The sequence below is a fragment of the Lampris incognitus genome, chromosome 8, assembly GCF_029633865.1.
Source record: "Lampris incognitus isolate fLamInc1 chromosome 8, fLamInc1.hap2, whole genome shotgun sequence".
Classification (NCBI taxonomy): Eukaryota; Metazoa; Chordata; class Actinopteri; order Lampriformes; family Lampridae; genus Lampris; species Lampris incognitus.
In genome coordinates, this window is record NC_079218.1 from 21,171,402 (window position 1) to 21,191,296 (window position 19,895).

Sequence of the window (19,895 nt, forward strand, 5' to 3'; positions counted from 1 at the left end):
GTCATTCCAACCACACACCTCACCACTGTCACACTTCCCTCGTACATATCCTGCACCACCCCTACATACTTCGCTGCAACTCCTGACTTCCTCATACAATACCACACCTCCTCTCTTGGCACCCTGTCATATGCTTTCTCTAAATCCACAAAGACACAATGTAACTCCTTCTGGCCTTCTATATTTCTCAATCAACATTCTCAAAGCAAACATCGCATCTGTGGTGCTCTTTCAAACCATACTGCTGCTCACTAATCATCACCTTTCCTTTTAACCTAGCTTCTATGACTCTTTCCCATATCTTCATGCTGCGGCTGATCAACTTCTCAACTGTAGTCGCTACAGTTCTGCACATCACCCTTGTTCTTGAAAATTGGTACCAGTATACTTCTTCTCCACTCCTCAGGCATCCTCTCACTTTCCAAGATTGTGTTAAACAATCGAGTTAAAAACTCCACTGCCATCTCTCCTAAACATCACCATGCCTCCACAGGTATGTTATCAGGACCAACTGCCTTTCCACTCTTCATCCTCTTCATAGTAGCCCTCCCTTCCTCCTTGCTAATCCACTGTACTTCCTGATTCACTATCCCCTCATCATCCAACCTTCTCTGTCTCATTTTCTTCATTCATCAGCCCCTCAAAGTACTCCTTCCACCCTCTCAGCACGCTCTCCTTGCTTGTCAGCACATTCCCATCTCTATCCTTGATCGCCCTAACCTGCTGCGCATCTCTCCCAGCTCGGTCCTTCTGTTTAGCCAATCGACACAAGTCCTTTTCTCCTTCCTTAGTGTCTAACCTCTCATACAACTCACCATATGCCTTTTCCTTTGCCTTTGCCACTTGTCTCTTCACTTTACGCTACATTTCCTTGTGCTTCTGTCTACTTTCTTCATCTCTCTGACTATCACACTTCTTCTTTGCCAACCTCTTCCTCTGTATACTTTGCTGTACTTCCTCGTTCCACCACCAAGTCTCCTTGTCTTCCTTCCTCTGTCCTGATGACACACCAAGTACCTTCCTAGCTGTCTCCCTCACTATTTCTGCAGTGGATGCCCAGCCACCAAGCAACTCTTCACTACCACCCAGTGCCTGTTTTAACTCCTCCCTGAACTCCACACAACAGTCTTCCTTCTTCAACTTCCACCATTTAATCCCTGACTCTGCCTTCACTCTCTTCCTCTTCTTAGTCTCCAAAGTCATCCTACATACCACCATCCGATGCTGCCTAGCTACGTTCTTCCCTGTCATCACCTTGCCGTCTCCAATACTTTTCAGATCTCGCCTTCTACATAAGATATAGTCCACCTGTGTGCACTTTCCTCCACTCTTGTACATCACCCTGTGTTCCTCCCTCTTCTTGAAATATGTATCCATCACCGCCATGTCCATCCTTTTCACAAAATCCACCACCATCTATCCTTCCACATTTCTCTCCTTGGCACCATACCTGCCCATCACCTCCTCATCACCACTGTTTCCTTCACAAACATGTCCATTGAAGTCTGCTCCAATCACCATTCTCTCCCCCTTGGGTACATTTTCTACCACTTCATCTAACTCGCTCCAGAATTCTTCTTTTTCTTCCATCTCACACCCAACTTGCGGGGCATATGCACTGATAACATTCATCAATACACCTTTAATTTCCAGCTTCATACTCATCACTTTTTCCGACACTCTCTTCACCTCTAGCACACTCTTGACATACTCTTCCTTCAGAATTACCCCTACCCCATTTCTCCTCCCATTCTCACCATGGTAGAAGAGTTTGAACTCACCTCCGATGCTCCTGGCCTTACTGCCCTTCCAAGTGGTCTCTTGCACACACAGTATGCCTACCTTTCTTCTTTTCATCATATCAGCTAGCACTCTCCTTTTTCTAGTCAGAGTGCCACTATTCAAAGTTCCGACTCTCACTTCCACACTCCTGCCCCTCCTCCTCTCCCGCTGTCTCTGGACATGTCTTCCCCCTCTCCTTCTCCTTCGTTCAACAGCAGCATAGTTTCCACCGGCACCCTGCTGGCCAACAGTACCGGTGGCAGTCGTTGGTAACCTGGACCTTGACCGATCCGGTATGGAAATCTTATTTATGGCCCCCATATTTGATTTGGCAAAGATTTTACGCCAGATGCCCTTTCGGACGCAACCCTCCCCATTTATCAGGGCTTGGGACCGGCACTAAGAATGCACTGGCTTGTGCATCCTCAGTGGCTGGGTTAAACAAACAAACAAACAAACAAATAAAAGGACCCGGATGTAGTCTTAGAGCCTCCAAATTACAACAACACTTTAAAGGTGTATACTTCCCATCAGTTGTCGCCAGTCTAATAAAACAACTGCTAAAACATGCAAATCAAGAGTAGTTTCTATATAACTCAGTAATAGAGGCCAACAGACATTTATCAGTTCACATCATGCATGGTATCATTACAGACAGCTCTACTAAAAGTCCCATTTAAACCAAGCAAACTAAGCCTCGGCTCTTATTCTGGCAACAGACTTAAGTTTGCAGAAAAATGGTGAGCTACCTAGGTGCTTTAAGGCCGAAAATGACTTAAGTATTAAAAGGCTAGTTTTTTTTTGTTTTGTTTTTTGTTGTTGTTGTTTATCATTTGTCTCAGGACTCTTGAGCGCTTAGATCTCATAAAAGCTGGGGTAGCATCTCCCCCCCCCCCCTTGCTTTCCTGTTTTCCAAATTGAGAGGGGAATTTGCCGTGCCTCCACCCGTGGGCTATAACCACATCATACAGTTCAATGGTGTCTGGGGATGTCATTTACGGAGTGATACGATCAGAGGGAAAAAGAAGAGGAGAGAGAGAGAGAGAGAGAGAGAGAGAGAGAGAGAGAGAGAGAGAGAGAGAGAGAGAGAGCGAGAGAGCAAGAGAGAGAGTAAGGAAGCAGGGGAGGGGGTAAAGCATGAATACAGAGCATTATGAGATTCATTCAGAGTGACATTTAATTCAGCAGAACACCCAGATAAAAGAGTCTCTGCCCAAGTGCTATCCTTTTCCAACAGATACCTTCCTCTGTTAAGATCTAACACCGTGGATAATCCTCCATAAGGCTTTCCAGAAACAGTGAAAAAAAGGCCGTCCACAAAAGGGTGGATTTAAGCGTCAGAAGTAATTTCATGTTCACTTCATGTTCATTCCAGCTACATTCGGTTTATCAAATTTTATTGGTTGATTCTCTCGGCATTTCCAAACAGGCTAGTCCGGGTTACCACTTGATGATGTCGTTGTTAGATGATCCTCCTGGAGAAGGTAGATATTCAACCCTTGCCCACGCAGCGTTCACCATCATCTGTGACAAAGGAGCAATGCTGCATAATGGGCTTCTCTGGGACGGGTGTCCTTTGATTTCTTCAAAAAATGTTCTGCCTCTGTTGGCATTTTATCTGTATGAATTACGTGTTTTGTCACTTCGTTTCAAAACCCCTTTTCCCCCCAGACCCTATAAGGGCCTGAATGTTTCTTAAGAGAGAAGACAAATTGAATTCTGTCATGTGCAAATAATTGCTTATGCAAAGCAGAAGAGAAGAAAGGAGGCAGCACCACCGCCCAGGGTGTGGACAGACCCAACCTTTCAGCAGAAACGCACCCAAAATATTCACACACGCTCAGGCGCGCGGGAAGATGTTTAAAGTAGGGGGGCTGCCAACTAAAACGAAAAGTATCGTGGCGAGCTGGCGTGGAAGACTTGAGTTGAGAGGCAGAGATCTCTTTTTAATGCAACTCTCGTGTCCCCATACACCGCACAACCCCGGGAGTAGTCTTTTATTCACACCGGCCAGAACGGACCAGAACTGACAACATCGTAACGACCCCCCCCCCCCATGTCCCAAGTGGTGACATCAGTCCCCGTTACGGTCCCACAGTCAGTAAGTCAGTAAACGGTCTCCTACTTAGTTTGAGTCGAACCCCCAAAACAGCAGCGCAATAATAACCACAACATGAACACCACATCATTAAAGCTCAATTTTAAATCTAACATTAACAGTCCCATCAGCCATTGTGCCCCCCCAGCGCAGAACCGCCGACAGTCAGAGCGACCCCCTCCCCCGGGCACCACAGTATGACGTCATTGTTTTGTTTGTAAGGTGCGTGTGTAGCAGATTTGGGATGGAGTGTTTACTCACTTTTATTATTAAGAATGTACATTCCACGCAGCCCTAGCCCACTGTTTAAAATAAAGGTATGTTTTATTTTTTGCATTTGTACGTTAGGAAAAGTTAGGCATACTGTTGGGTCTAAGATGTTACACAGCCACCTGCCACTACTGGGGGTGGGGCTGCACCCACCACTAGGGGGAGCTGCAACCCCCCTTCCCATGCTAATGTACACGCACACTGAAAACACACATGTATCCTGATGAAATGTGTGGATACATAAATTATCCCCCGACACAAAAATGATTCTTAGTCCTTGATGCTGTCAGGCCCGTGTGATTGGGTTTTGTGCATGAAAGGCATCAACTTGTAAAACAAATCACCAAATCGAGCATGTGAGGAAGATGTTGACATTGATTAATATGTTTTGGGTGGAGACAAGTGTGTACGTGGGGATGTCTCTCTCTCTCTCTCTCCTCTTATTACGACACACTTCTGGCACACCTTTCATCTGATTTAAGTGTGGAATCTTCTCCCGGTGTTTCCCCGGCTTGTTGACAAGCTCTTTCGGTGAGGCAAAACACACTCCAAAACACTTGAAGGTCCTGCTTAGTGCGCTGATTTCACTCACGCCCCCCCCCCACCTAATGCTTTCCTTTTTCAAAAAATAATTCCCCACGGGGGATCATTATGAAAAGGATGCGGTGAGAAGAGAGAGTGCACAGTAATGAGAGAGAGAGAGAGAGAATGATAAGGAGGGAGAAGGATAGAGACAGCAAAAAAAAAAAAGAAAAAAAGAAAGAAAAAAGAAACGGAGAGCCTGCATGTGGATGATATATGCCCCAGTAAGCATCATCCCCCCGACAGCTCTCACATCTCTGAGCAAACATTATCCAGGAGGGCATGCAAGAGGAGATCTGCCAAGGATTGCAGTCTGTCCACACATAACACTGCTGTCAGCAGACCGGGGATAGGGCAGGGGCTGGGGCAGACATGCTGGCAGCTCGGGGCAGGGAAAGGCAGACACACAAGACATGAAAAGGAAATCACGTTATCACGTTACATTGCAGACACGCATACTAACAACAAAAAGCTCACACACACACCGGCATGCACGCACACACGCACGCACACACACACACTCTATAATAAATACACAAATTGCCCTCGATGCTAAAACAAGAAAACAAGGACACTTGTCAAAGTTTGCTGAAGTTACTTACTTTCAAATTAAAAGTAGATCTGTGTTAGATTATTGCTGTCTGTGCAGAAAAACTCACTTTCTTATTGGTTATACTGCATTTTGTCCATAGCGGTAAAAGTTTAGCATTGAGCAGCTCTTAGAGTTAATTAAAAATAAACAACAAAAAAAAAACAGAGACTTTGTAGCCTTGAAAGATTCACGTCTCTGCCCTTGGCTCATCGTACAGTACTGATGATTATAATATGTATAATATGTCTGTAACAGATACATTATATTATCAAGGGCGTCTATACTTATTTTGATGCATGGTTTTAATCCAACATACATTCCTGTCCTGCGCTCCTTAATTGACAAAAGAGGTTGATGTCCATGTAAGCATGTAGGACGATTCAACCCAAAGGGCTAGAAGAGGTCATCATATTTTTTATTTCCGTGTTACACAGAACAGAGCTGAGTTGCAGGGGAGATGGACTGGAGAGAGCGATAGGGAGCAGTATATCTGACTTTACACTACTAAGATAACTGTATGCAGAATGTAGCTGGAAGAGGGAGTGAGGGAATTAAATAAACACGGCAGTACAGGTCTGGCTGTCATTCCTGCAGCAGACTTGTGAGACGTAGAAGAGCCTAAATGTCCACACACACCTAGGGAAGGTTGCGAGACAGAAATACATCTAATAACCTGGCTATGGCTTAGATTATTATGACACAATCCGAGGAGATTTGCGTCTAAGACTGACATGAATACAAAAGCTGCACATTGCCTAAAAAAATGTGGAACACCTCGGCTTGACTTGAGAGGCGACTACATCATTTAATGTGTACATCACACAATCTAACTCCGGTTCTGTTTAAATGAGCTTAGGCACTTGCAAACGACTCCCAGAGTCCATCAGTTATTCTTGCTTAATTTTTTTTTTAAATTATGAATCCAATTAGTTGATTTTTCTTTCATTTCATCGTATTTGCAACATGAAGTGTATATTAATTTACACAATCATCATAAATTACCCAGCATAGTGTCTTATAATATTCTGTTAATGTCTGTTGCTATTTTCTCTACCGAAAATAATAACATGACATTCAATTTATTTCAGCTTTAATCTCCTATAAAGAGAAATTGTTCTGCAGACATGTTTAACACAAAGCATTGAAACTAAAACAATAAAAATATGTATTAAATATAAGACACGGCAAATAATTGCAACATACCACAAAGTGTGGCTGAGTAGCAGCCCATACGACCAGACAGGGATTCAGTTGTTCAGTATGGTGCAGTAAAACGTTGTTCATCAGCACAAATATAAGGTAGTTATACAGGCACAGGAGGCTGTATCGTGTAATACACAAATCAAGGAGTCTAATTGCAGTGTGCATAGACGAGCCCCTGGTTCAATTTTGGTGAGTTTCGGCACTTTAAAGCGACTCCCAGAATGCACCAGTTAAAGATGCCCTCTGAGGGCAGTTAAGACCAGGAACAGTCTTTCACACCGGGTGTCTCATACTGAACGACTGATTCGCAAATTAGACAATAACTCAGCAATACACTACATCAAAACTATCACTATTCTATTACCAGTCCAAAATCGTAATATCCACAAATATATCCATACAAAGGCAGCAGTAGGAGTTGTGCAAACGTTACACATACCAACATGCAACTAAGGACTTAAACACAAACAGTCCCCTCACACCTACACACACAAACAAACACACCAGCCTTAATGAATGCAGCCATGCTCACGAACATGCATATATAGACACTCCCTCACGCACATCAGTTCTCATATCTCTTCACCTGTCTCACACACACCTCACTCCCACTCATGTTACAGTAGAATTATTGATAAAAAGCGGGCACTCTAATGCATTGGTTATCAACCTGGGGGTCGGGACCCCCAAGGGGGTCGCAAGATTTTTCCGGGGATCACCAGATAGTTGTGGAGAAAAAAATAAAACATCCTTATTTTAGACTGGAGAATGGTTTTTATATTACATTGCCTGTACCAGTGATATAATTTGCCTTAGAACAGATTTTATTGTGTTTGTAATAGTCTAACTCCAGTGAGTTCAAGTCCAGTGAGTCCAGCAAGCGAGTGAGTGAATCAATGAATGAGTGAGTGAGTGAGTTTGTCCAGGGTGTTGCCCCGCCTGCCGCCCAATGACTGCTGGGATAGGCTCCAGCATCCCACGACCCTGTTTGGATAAGCGGCTTGGATAATGGAAGGATGGCTGTTAGTGAGAGTCAACTTGTGTGTGCACATGTGGTGCCTTTATTTCAATAAATAAAAAAAAACTAATTAAAACCATAATCAAATTAGTCGTTCTGTCTGTGGGTAGAGCAGTGATCTTCCTGTGAGTTTGGTAGCTTTCATGTGTTTATATTACAGTAATCCCTGAAGAGTCTCGGGCAGAGAGTTTATGAGCAATCAGTGTGTTTGCATCGGGGTGCTATTGGTGTGTGTGTGGGGGAGGGGGTCGTGAACACCAACCTGGTCGCGACTCGAAAAAGTTGAGAACCAACGCTCTAGTCTACTAAAGCAGATGAGGAATCAAGGAACGCAATATGTGAATTTCCCTTTTATTCATTTACACGGCTAAATCATGCTTTATTTATACAAATGGTAAATGGACTGTATTTATACAGCGCTTTTCTAGTCTACCGACCGCTCAAAGTGCTTTACAGTGTACGCCTCACATTCACCCATTCACACACACATTCATACGCCGATGGTGGAGGCTGCCATGCAAGGCACCAACCTGCTTGCTCATCAGGAGCAGTTAGGGCTTCAGTGTCTCGCTCAAGGGTACTTCAGCACACTCTCTGGAAGAGCCGAGGATCGAACCAGCGACCTTCCGATTACCTCCTGAGCCATGCCGCCCCATAGGTATATAGTAACTTGGAACTTAATTGTTCCTTTTAATCTCTGATTTCAGGTCAGGGTTTTTAACTTTGAGTGTAATTGTTTCTGATATATGCTCCTATATCAAACCTTTATTGTTATAGGACATTTAATTGTTTTAATCTACAGTTTCAATATTCTGGTTTTGACTCCTTGTCTTCCTTTAACTGTTATCTCGGCACCAAGTAGGTGAGTGAGGGGTCATTTCCACAATGTGTCCTCTGAGAAATGAAGGTTGAAAAGGAACGAGTGAATGAATGAATGAATTTGTTCATGTGCTGAAGATTCACACTCGCTCACCAACATGTAGTTGGATTTGAATCCACTAAATGGTGAATTGAACAGATTCCCTCTGCTCAGCCATGGCTCCTGGGTAAGCATGTCACCAGAATGTGTCACCAAGGTGCCTATCAGAAAATCCCTCTCATGCAGAATCAGACCCCTTTTTAAAGGCTCCCTGAAGAGATAAGCACAGCCAGCCAACCTCACTCCGGAATACAAATGTGTGTTTTAGCATAGGGAGGTGAGGAAGAGGAGATAATGTGGAAAGGTGCCATAGAGGAGTGTGCGCAAGAATGTAAACTCTGTGGCGAGGCGAGTGTGACACCGGTCAAGGGACAGATATAGACGGGTATTTACACAGAGCCAGTGATGGTTTGCCCAAAGGCCAGGATATTTTGGAAGGTGTGAGGCTATGAGAAAAGAATGGGGAAAAAATTGAAGAGCGTAAGGCAGACAGGAACAAAGAGAAGGACAGGTTGATGAGGAGAAAAAAGGAGAGAGAGAGAGAAATTGTGAGGGACAGATTTCACATTGAGGAGTAGAGACTTATTTGCCCGGGGGCACGAGTATCAGCCAGTCTCTTAGAACTTTTAGCCGAGCACAGCGATCACACTTTGCTTCACTTCAGTAATGCACATCACATCCACAGGTGAATAATGAGGCCTATCACACTTAAATTACAGAGACATGCTGAATTCCCAAAGGTTCAGTCACTATGAATATTAAAGCAAATTCACAAAGTTGCGATGACAGAGAGAGAGAGAGCGCGAGAGAGAGAGAGAGAGAGAGAGAGAGAGAGAGAGAGAGAGAGAGAGAGAGAGAGAGAGAGAGAGAGAGAGAGAACAAGAAAGATATGAGGGAAGATGAAGAAGGGGTGACTGAGGAAGGGCAGATAAGAGAAGAGCCCGCGGTGGGAAGGGAAAAGTGAGGGAAAAGCAGATCTGGTTAGATTTGCATTGGCCATCGTTGTGCGATCATTTTTGGTCGCATTTGAAAACAGGCGCCTCAAACGGGAAGAAATTAAGCTGCCGTGGTGCTGCCCCCCCCCCCCCCCCCCCCGGTGTCACCCATCTATCCACATGTGCCAACGGGGGCCATGTGACAGGGACAAGTTCAATTGCGCCAACAACGCAGAGCTGTTGGCGCAATCCTTTTCCACCTTCCCGCAACGAGCTGCAATGTAAATGGCGGCAGGCGCCCCTGTCGACTGTGATGTTACACTTCCCCGCGCGCAAGTCACCGGGGGGATGAGAGCTAACTGGTGACAGTGGGATGCATCTGAGTGACTGGAAGATCAAGGAGATTTTGGCTTTCCAGAGAGAGACGCATTACGGTACTGATAGGTATAAGATGTTCATATTTGCAAGTGGATAACTATCCCTACTCGAGTGATGCTTATAAATATGTCCCCCCAGGTCAGTTACCTAGAAGTCACATGGAGTGTGTTAGAGATACTGCAAAGCGATGAGAGTTGAGGTTTGTAACCGTGTCTGGGCATTTGGTTTGCGTAATGTCAGAACTCCAGATCCACGGATGACAGACATGCAAAAGGCAAGAGGCAGACGAGGAGCCCTGCATCATTTTCTTCCCTTGAAACTTGCATCCATCCATCCATTATCTGAACCGCTTATCCTGCTGTCAGGGTCGCAGGGATGCTGGAGCCTATTTCCAGCAGTTATTGGGCGGCAAGCGGGGAGACATCCTGGACAGGCCGCCAGGCTATCACAGGGCTGACACACACACATATACACACACACACACACACACACACACATAGGGATAATTTAGTATGGCCGATTCACCTGACCTACATGTCTTTGGACTGTGGGAGGAAACTGGAGCATCCTGAGGAAACCCACGCAGACATGGGGAGAACATGCAAACTCCACACAGAGGACCACCTGGGATGAAGCACCAAGGTTGGACCACCCCGGGGCTCAAACCCAAGACCTCCTTGCTGTGAGGCGACCGCGGTAACCGCTGTGCCACCGTGCCGCCCCTCCCTTGCAGCTTCTAGTATCTAATTATTTTGTCTTGGAGTGATGAAGGCCCTGCATGACATCATGTAATAGGGCGACCGAATCCTCTCATATCTATCTGGTTTTTGCACTTCTTTATGCCCCCACTGTGCTCACGCTGAAATACACACACTCGATTATTTCTTTTTAGATTAGATTAACAATACCCAATTCTTTTTTTGTTGTTGTTGCTGTTTTTGTCTTTTATTTGCCTTTCTCTCTTTTATAGTTCAGGATGCACTGATCCTGCATTAATTTCAAGGACATGGTCTGATCATTGCGGATAGCTGTGCCTAGCAGTTTGTGCACGGACAAGGGATGGACTTAGTGTGTTTATCTCTTTTTTGTTATGTTTGTACCTGCCTTTTTGCACATTTTTGTGTTGTTCTGTATGTGTTTTGTGTCTATTTTCCCCTTTATGTCAGTGCAGAACACTGATAATTCCAGGGTATTAATGTGCGATGGGATTTATAGTAAAAAGAGTTATGGCTCCGATTACGCTCATGAGCAGGATTGTCAGAGGGATTTCAAATAAAACAAAGAGATATGACATCATTGCTCATTTGAAATCACTGGATTGTGATGTGGCGATGTTACAGGAGACACATCTGAAAGATGCTGAATCTGTTCAGCTAAGACAGATGGGTTGGCCAGGTCTTTTCAGCACCAGGTACTGGGGCCTTTAAAAGCAAAACAACTGTCTTTTAGACTCGCCCAAAAATAGTTGACAAAGATGGCAGGTATATCATTATATCAGGTCTTTTACAAAATGAAAAATGCACCTAAGTGAATCTCTATGGTCCCAATATTGGTCAAGTTGAATTTCCATCCAAGTTGAATGGAGTGCCTTCCCAATTTGCTGCAGATCCAGTCTTTATGGGAAGAGACCTCAAACTGGTAGTGGGTAGGTCTGGTCGCCCCATTGCATCTGATGGTGCAGTCCTGCTCTCTCTTTCTGTAAATAACCTCAAAAATAAGCAATGGAGATTCAACAGCTCTTTGCCTAAGGATGAAGAGTGGCGGCTTGGCTCAGGAGGTAGAGTGGGTTGTCAAGTAATCGGAAGGTCGCTGGTTCAATCCCCAGCTCCTCCAGAGAGTGTGTTGAAGTGCCCTTGAGCAAGACACTGAACCCCCTAACTACTCCTGATGAGCAGGTTGGCACCTTGCATGGCAGCCTCCACCATCAGTGTATGAATATGTGTGTGAATGGGTGAATGTGCAGAATACACTGTAAAGCGCTTCTGTAGACTAGAAAAGTGCTATATAAATGCAGTCCATTTTGTTTGTGTCTTTGAAAAGACAGAAAATAACTGAATATATAAATGTTAATCTAAATTCTGTGCCCTCAATACAAATACTATGGGCAGCATTTAAAAAAACCTGTAGAGGATGGATAATTAGCTGTTCCACAGCCAAAAAGAAGACACATACGCTGGACCCCAATAATTAAAGACTTAAAAATGCAATGTTGATACTCAAGGCAGAACTGCAATCAATTATACATGAGAAGACAGCATTGGCACTGTTCAGACTCCGCAGGAAGTATTTTGAATCCGGTAATAAGGCAGATAAAATGCTAGCACTAAGGTTAAAACAACTAGAAAATCGTCAATCATTACTGTTTATATGTGATAGTGCCGGATCAGCTATTCATGAACAAATACAAATCAATAAAGCTTTCAGAGAATTATACTCTAAACTTTATTGGTCAGAGGGCCCCAGAAATGTGAAGGATATGGAAACGTTCTTTAAGGATATACACTTAACCAACTTTAAAAGAGGAGGAAAGGGAACGTCTGGAGGCACCTGTTTGTGAATCTGAAATAATTTCTGCTTTGAAAGCTCTCCTAACGGGGAAAGCCCCAGGGAATGAGTTATACTATAGAATTTCATAAATGTTTCCAACACAATCCATCTCCACTTCTTACTCCATTATTCAAAGACTTAACAACTAATCAGTCCATGCCACTGAGTATGTGCCAAGCTACTACCTCTTTTTTTCCCCTAAAAAGGGTAAGGATCATTCACAAATGAACAAATTTCACCCTATAAGTTTGTTAAGGAATGATTATAAGTTGTTTGCTAAGATCCTTCTTGTGCGCATCAAGACAGTTATTTCCTCATTGCCCCCCCCCCTGCATCCCCCGTATGGGTGGCCCTGCATGGCAGTGTCGAGGTATAACCAGGTTGAGGCAGATTGTGTAGGATGTGGAAATAGTACCTTTTAACGAGTTGAAAAATCTGTTTGATTTAAGAGATGCTGAATTTCTATCATATTTACAATTAAGATTCATCTTTGGGTTACTTATTTCAAAGGACATGGGGCTTAATGGAGATCTGGGCAGTAAATTGAGGGGGATTGCCTCGGGGAAGAGAGTAGTTTCGGCACTATATAAATTGTTGTGCCTTGCCTCTTCAGACAGTTTATCTTCTATTAAACATCAACGGGAGAGGGACTTGGGTGTATCACTGACCACAGTACAGTGCGAGACTGTTTTAAAAAACACAATAGCTTTATCCAAATGTGTAAGATACAAAACTCTACAAATAAAAGTTGTGCACAGATTTTATATTACACCACATAGATTAAAGAAAGTTGATCATTCCCTTTTGCATTTGTGCTGGCATGGCTGTGGAGCGGTAGGAACACTTATGCACCTGTTGTGGCATTGCTCTCCAGTGACGAGCTTGTGGAATTAGGGAATTTTGCGATTGTTTTCTATTCTGGATGTGAAAATACCCCAATGTCAATTAATCTGCCTCTTAGGCACAATGGTAGAAAATATACAGTCAACCCTCACACACTGCATCAGCTTTTTTTTTCTTTAGTTAAACACATTATTATGATGAATTGGAAATTACACAAACCAAGTTGCTTTAGTATTGATGATTGGTTAAAAGACTTCATGGATTTATTGTCAATGGAACAGGCAGCCCCAGCCCTCTTTGAATATGACCACGGAAATGATGGACCCTAGATCTTTATGAGATCATAATTGGAAAGTAGGTTATATGATTGAATTGTATTGTAATTGATCTGCATCCCCCCCTTGCTTGTTTGTCTTTTTTGATCAGTTTGATTTTGTATTCTATAAATGGTGTTGTACACTTGTTTTGTAAAAGTGCAGCAATCATATAGTAGTATTGATAATAATAGCAATGAATAATACAATACACAATCTTCTTTTTCTTCTTTTGGCCGAAAAACGGTGTGGTGTGCAATGTGAACCTCTTTTCTAGTCTGGACTTCGATCCCGACCGGGCTGGTGAGCCCCCCCCCCCAATGGGGGTCCCCCTTCTCCGGCGGTGCCACTAAAGGTGTCCGTTGTGATGCGCTCTGAGGGCTGACGGAACGGCGGTGGAGGTTTCTAACCTCTGGTGCTTTCCCGGCCTTGTCCCAAACAAAACTCTCGGAGCCATAAAGCTTAAGTGCGGTGCGGGTCGCCTCTCCCTGACGCCGCGGCCGTTTTGAATTTTAGACTACTGCCAATGAGCCAGTTCCCAGGCAAACCTGGCTGATAAAGAGATATTACACGTAATATCCAAGTCTCAGTCAGGCGGAATTTATCTTTCTGCAAACTTTGATTAGACCTCTGGTACATAATTACGTAACAACAACGTGACAATGTGAACACACAAACATCATAGAAGATATTATTGTGTTTCACAACCACGCTGTGTCAGCCACGGCCTGTCACAAGCTAACAAACATCATAAACAAATAAAAGATATTAACTATACTTAACACTCTGATAGGTCAGCTAGTCGCCGATTTTTGTGAGCAACAGAGTCTGAATCTGACTGAGGCGTAAACATCGATGGCTAAGTCTCTTATGTTTGCTAGCGATCTTGATGCGCACTGCTCTTTCGTCGGTCAACCTGGTGGGCGGGGCGTGAGGCCTGTGATATTTGCATATTCATAGATCCTGATGTGCAGTCCCTTTTCAATTTCCCCCCCCCTTTTTATCTGGGGAGAGGGACGTCTGGAGTGCCCCGATTAGACTGCTGCCACCGCGACCCTAGAAGAAGCAGCTGAAGATGAATGAATGAATCTGGGGAAACCATGTTAAACAATAAATGAATCATCTCAGAGTATTTCTAAACTTTAAAACGTGTCTGGAAGGGTACTTTAACAATTAGCACTACCTAACCTTTACCCTTATCCTAACTTTAATGCAATCATATCCTTGATCCTAAACTCAAGTCCTAACCCTAATGTAGACCATTAAAAAGTGAAAACCAGCCAAAATGTCCTCACTTTCCAAAAAAAAAGGTTTTCAGTCTTGTGGTTGAAAACTCAAATTGGTACTTGCAAACATAGCTGAAAAATATGCATATGCTTGCGTGCATGCACATGCATATGTATATTTTGCACACACACTGCGCTATTTCTGGTTCCACCCAAAGGTCTGCCCAATTTGTCAGATTAATCTAGTCAATTGATGATGACAAAGGTTAAATATCAATTAATATCATACAAATACCAAATAGATAAAAGAACAGGAAAACCAAGACCATTTTAGATTAATGCTGTATTTGGTCATGGGTCAAGTCACTTTTCATTACAACATAATATGCATACCACAGTATGTAAAGCATCGCCTTAGTTTTCTAAGAATTTTTCTGTTAAGCTGTTATGTAGTGATGCTTGATGCTTACATAGAAACTGAATTGTGTCCTACCAAAGTTGCATGGGGCCATTTTTTGACTTAAATGAACATCGAATCAATCGGTAGATGAAAATGGGAGCACAATTTTATGGCCATTGTATCCATAATTAAAGGTTTTAATTTAATATAATGTGAAATCTCTGGCTACATGGCCTCACTTCAGTGGAGTAATCTATCCACCCACTGCCTCATTCAAGGCTCTGACAGTGAACAGTGGTTCTGTGCCCAGCAGCCTGTGGAGAATCGATTGGCTTTGGCTGGGGAGAAAAAAGGCGATCACGCTTAGGGATTTTTACAGGCTGCTCCACTGATATATGCTACACACATTCATACACATACACATATTACACAAGTACACATATTACATACACATCATACTGCCCCACTGTAAAATCCAGCAAAGACACGCTTGGGTACATACTGCCGTGCTGTAAAATCCAGCAAAGACAAGTTTGGGATATGGGTATGAGCTGGTTAAGCTGGTTGTCAACTGGTTTGAAATGGTGGATCTGCTTAGTCATGAGCTGCCATTTTTGGTAGACCAGCGTAGCCAGGCCTGTTATAAACTTGTGCAGCTGGCTAAGCTAACTGCTAGCCCACGGCCCTCCCCGAGAGGGAACACCGAGGTGGTCTGGCGGCAGCCTTGCCGGGCGTCAACCGTGCAGTGTTTTTGTCTGCATCTGCGTTTGTGTCATTGTGTGGAGTGCAGAGGAGGTGTGTCAAAGGTGTCTGGCTGGAGAGCTAGTGTTGAATCGACTGAGGGAGCCTGATCTGTTGCATCCGATGAGCCCAAGGACCATGGCCCTGGCCAGAGCTTCGCTAGAACAGGAAACACTGAGGGTGGCAAGACACGCCCTGCGTAGCATCCAGGCGCTAGGATTCTAAAGAACACCCGCCCCTACTCTGCCTCTGATTAGCTAACCTTAACCCTAACCCCGCCCTAACCATAACCTTAACCAACCCGAACAACGGAGGCAGCGAGTACTGGCCAATCAGAGACAGAGTGCTAAGAAAAGCAGTGGGATCCATAATAACGCATCTGACAGGACGCGGAAGTGGGGCAGGCTAAGCTAACTGCTAGCCCATGCAGACCGACAGTTCATTCTCTGGACGGTGGAGTTTTTGGATTGTTATGCACTGGTTCGACTGTGTTGTTGGCTGTTTGGGTGTGTGTGTTTTGCTTTGTTCTCTGTTTTTGTATGTTTTTGGTGGTGTTGTTTTTGGAGGTTTTGGATATGTGTTTTTGTCTTTTGTCTTGCACTGCTGTGGGAGAGATGGAATTTCATTTCTTTTGTGTATGTAGTGCATGAGATGAAATGGCAAATAAATTATTCCCAATTCCTGGTCTACCGGTTAGTCATAAACTGGCCTGGATGGCAGACCAGATTGTCTGTCTGATCTAGCTGGTGATCATCGAAATAACTATTTTGGCTTATCTGGTCTAACTAGCAATTAGCTGTGTGGTCAGCTTGAACCAGCTAATGTAGTCATCAGTATACCTTTATTAAAGGATAAAAAAAGCACTTGGGCCCTTGTTCTGCTCCTTCGGTATGCAGCTTACTCGATTCCACCTTTTCAAAGTATTTGCATTGTGGTGTGTTAGAAACTGACAACATGAGCTCTTCAGGTAGCAAAGTGGTTGACTACTGATACAGGACTTCTATCTTTGTTATGTTCACTTTCAGGCCCATTCTGCTGTATGCCCTTACAGCATCCATGAGGATGGAGTGGAGAACTGCTGGAGTGTGTGCTAGAAGAGCACAGTCATCCACATCCTGTAGCTCCAGGATGTTCTCTCACTCAAGCTCCTTATGCGAAAGTGGTTTCCACAACTTCAGGGTTACTCCACTCCCTGTTCATTTGGACACAAACACACACACACACACACACACACACACACACACACACACACACACACACACACACACACACACACACACACACACACACACAGACTTATACAAATTCACACACTGTAAACACAAACACACACACATCTGTATGCATAAACATGCACAGAAACTCATAAATATAAAATACAGACACAACTATCAGAATCAAAATGCACACACTCATGCACATATAACACAGTATCATGGCATAGTCAGAAATGCAAGCACACTCGTAGAAAATAGAAATACAAGTGGTAAGCGTACCTCAGTATTGCACTGTTAGAGGAACACTGTGACTGAAGCGACACATTCAGCACCAAATTGCTCCTGTCCTCCTATGGGAGGTGGCTGGAGCAAAAAGTGGCAGCGGGCAGGTATAACTCCAGTGACAAAGGCAGCACTTGTATGGCGGTGTTAACAAAGGACATCGTGACAAGAGTAAATACACTGCATTTACTCTAACAGCTTGCTTCAGATGAGATGTCCAATCATTGCTTGCCTAGTTAATATAAAGTAACAAAAGGCCAAAGGAATGGTCGATTTCTCAGCAGATAAAAAACTGGATTTTATCCAGTCAAATTCTTTCAAGAGCCAAATGTCTTTGTGGTAAATTTTACCATTCATTGTTTGAAAATGACACCTGAATTTGCCTTCAGTTCCACAAACAAAGCAAATACTGGCCACTATATGGCTGTTTGGTTGATATAGTAGACATGATCCCACAATCAGATAAAAGTAAGCTGAATGCTTTAAACACTACTAATATTACCACATAAATGTCAGAAACCCAGTGACGCTTTATATTGAGTAGCTGTAAATAGTGATTAATAGAACTCATAAGCTCCTACAACACTGTGGTCCACATCAGTAGACCATGTGAAAATATTGATAATTGTCACAGAAAGTTGAATCAGTTCATCTTGACACAACGTCTATTGGGATGTTTATTGGAGAGCACGCTGAGCTGGGTGTTGCAGGATGTTTCCTAGTCGGTGGTGTAGCTCTGTTGCCGACATCAGCTACTGGGTTTACCAGCTGGGCTATATTGTCAGCGAGCTCTGTCGACTGAGAAAATGAGAAAGTCAGGATCAAACGGGGATAGAGAGCCATCTCTTACCCTTTACCACCGAGGACCAACTGCGAGAGGGACCCAAACTGTCGACCAGACCTCTGAGCTCCTCTGGGTCAGATTGGATGTTTGTCTAGGATATACTGAATGCATGAATAAATGACAGACACGTGTGCCAAGTTCAGAAGGTGTAATCTCTCGAAGCAAGTAACAGCTCCCCCACATCCAGGGTCATGCATCAAACAACAAACAAGTAGATTGCCGATGGCATTGATCTAACTAGACCCTGTAACAGCCTCCTTTTCCAAAGTAAACACCCAACACATTAGAGCATAGTGCAAGTACATAGTGCAACATGTCACAATATAACTTGTAAATAAAATACATCTTTTCCTGTATCAAAACACTACAACAGTCTCTGTTAACTACTGTTTTTCCGCATTCCTTCTGGTTCACTTCCTTTTTTTTTCTTTTTCTTTTTAATGGCAACCGCCATACACAGTCCATATTACAAGTCAAGTCTCTCAGGTGGCTTAGACAGCTGACTGGGCCTTGTATATCTGTGTCCCTCTTAGGGTCTGACTCCAACTGAACTGGGAGAGGCCCTTGGTGCAAGCCTGATGGGGCTTGGCTCAGCCACAATTGGGGGAGCCTCTGCAGCACTATTTTCTGAAACACATGTAGGCTCTGGCTCATTCTCTTTGCAGGCATGAGTGGTAGTTGGCTCTGCCACTTTGAGGTCAATCCTGTTGCGTCGATAGAGTGAGCCGTCGACATCCACCAGGTAAGATCTTGGTGCAACCTTGCGGAGGCAGGTCCCGACCTTCCAGAGTCCAGTGTTATCGCCAGGCAGGGACTTCATTCAGACAGTTTCCACCACCTCCAGCTCCGGCAGGTCCCGGGTGGACCGGTTGTAGAAAAATTTGGGAAGCTGCTTCCTGTGATGCAATGACTGGTTCAAGGAGTTTGTCACTGGAATGGATGTTTTCAGCCGACGAGACATGAGGCATTGTGCCGGGCTGCTGTCCATGTTTTCGATGGGAATATTCCTCCAGCATAGTATGGCCTTCCAAGGGTCATCACTGTTACACATAGCTTTACGCAGTAGATTCTTTGCAATCTTGGTGGTCGACTCTGCCTTGCCATTTACTTTTGGGTGCCTTGGAGAGGAGGTCACATGCTCGAACTCCCATTCAGAGGCAAAATGTGCAAACTGTGAAGTAAATTGTGGGCCATTGTCTGTGATGACCTTGTCTGGCTGGCCATATCGTGTGATCTGTGCCTTACAACACTTGATGACTGTCTCTGCAGATAAGTCAGGGAGGAGCTCAACCTCCCAAAAATCTGAATAATGGTCGACTATGAGCAGATAGTCCTTCTGCCTGTGGCTGAACAGGTCCATGCTCACAATCTGCCATGGCCTGGTGGGCAGTTCATGTGAGAGCATGGTCTCTTTTTGCTATTTGTGAGCATGCTCATTGCAGGTTGAGCAGGTGCTCACAAAGTCCTTTATTTCTGCCTGCATGTTGGGCCAGTACAACATCTCTCAAGCTTGCGGGTAGTATGCGTCTCCTCCTGTGTGACTCGTATGTATGCGTGTACAAATCTCTGAGCATAGCGATTTCAGGATGGTGACTTTCTGCCCCTGGAATAAGATGCTGTTCTGTGCGCTGACCTAATCCCAGTAGAGGATAAGGTCAGCGCACAGACCTTACAAATTGGCGATGAGGTAACCGACCTGCTATA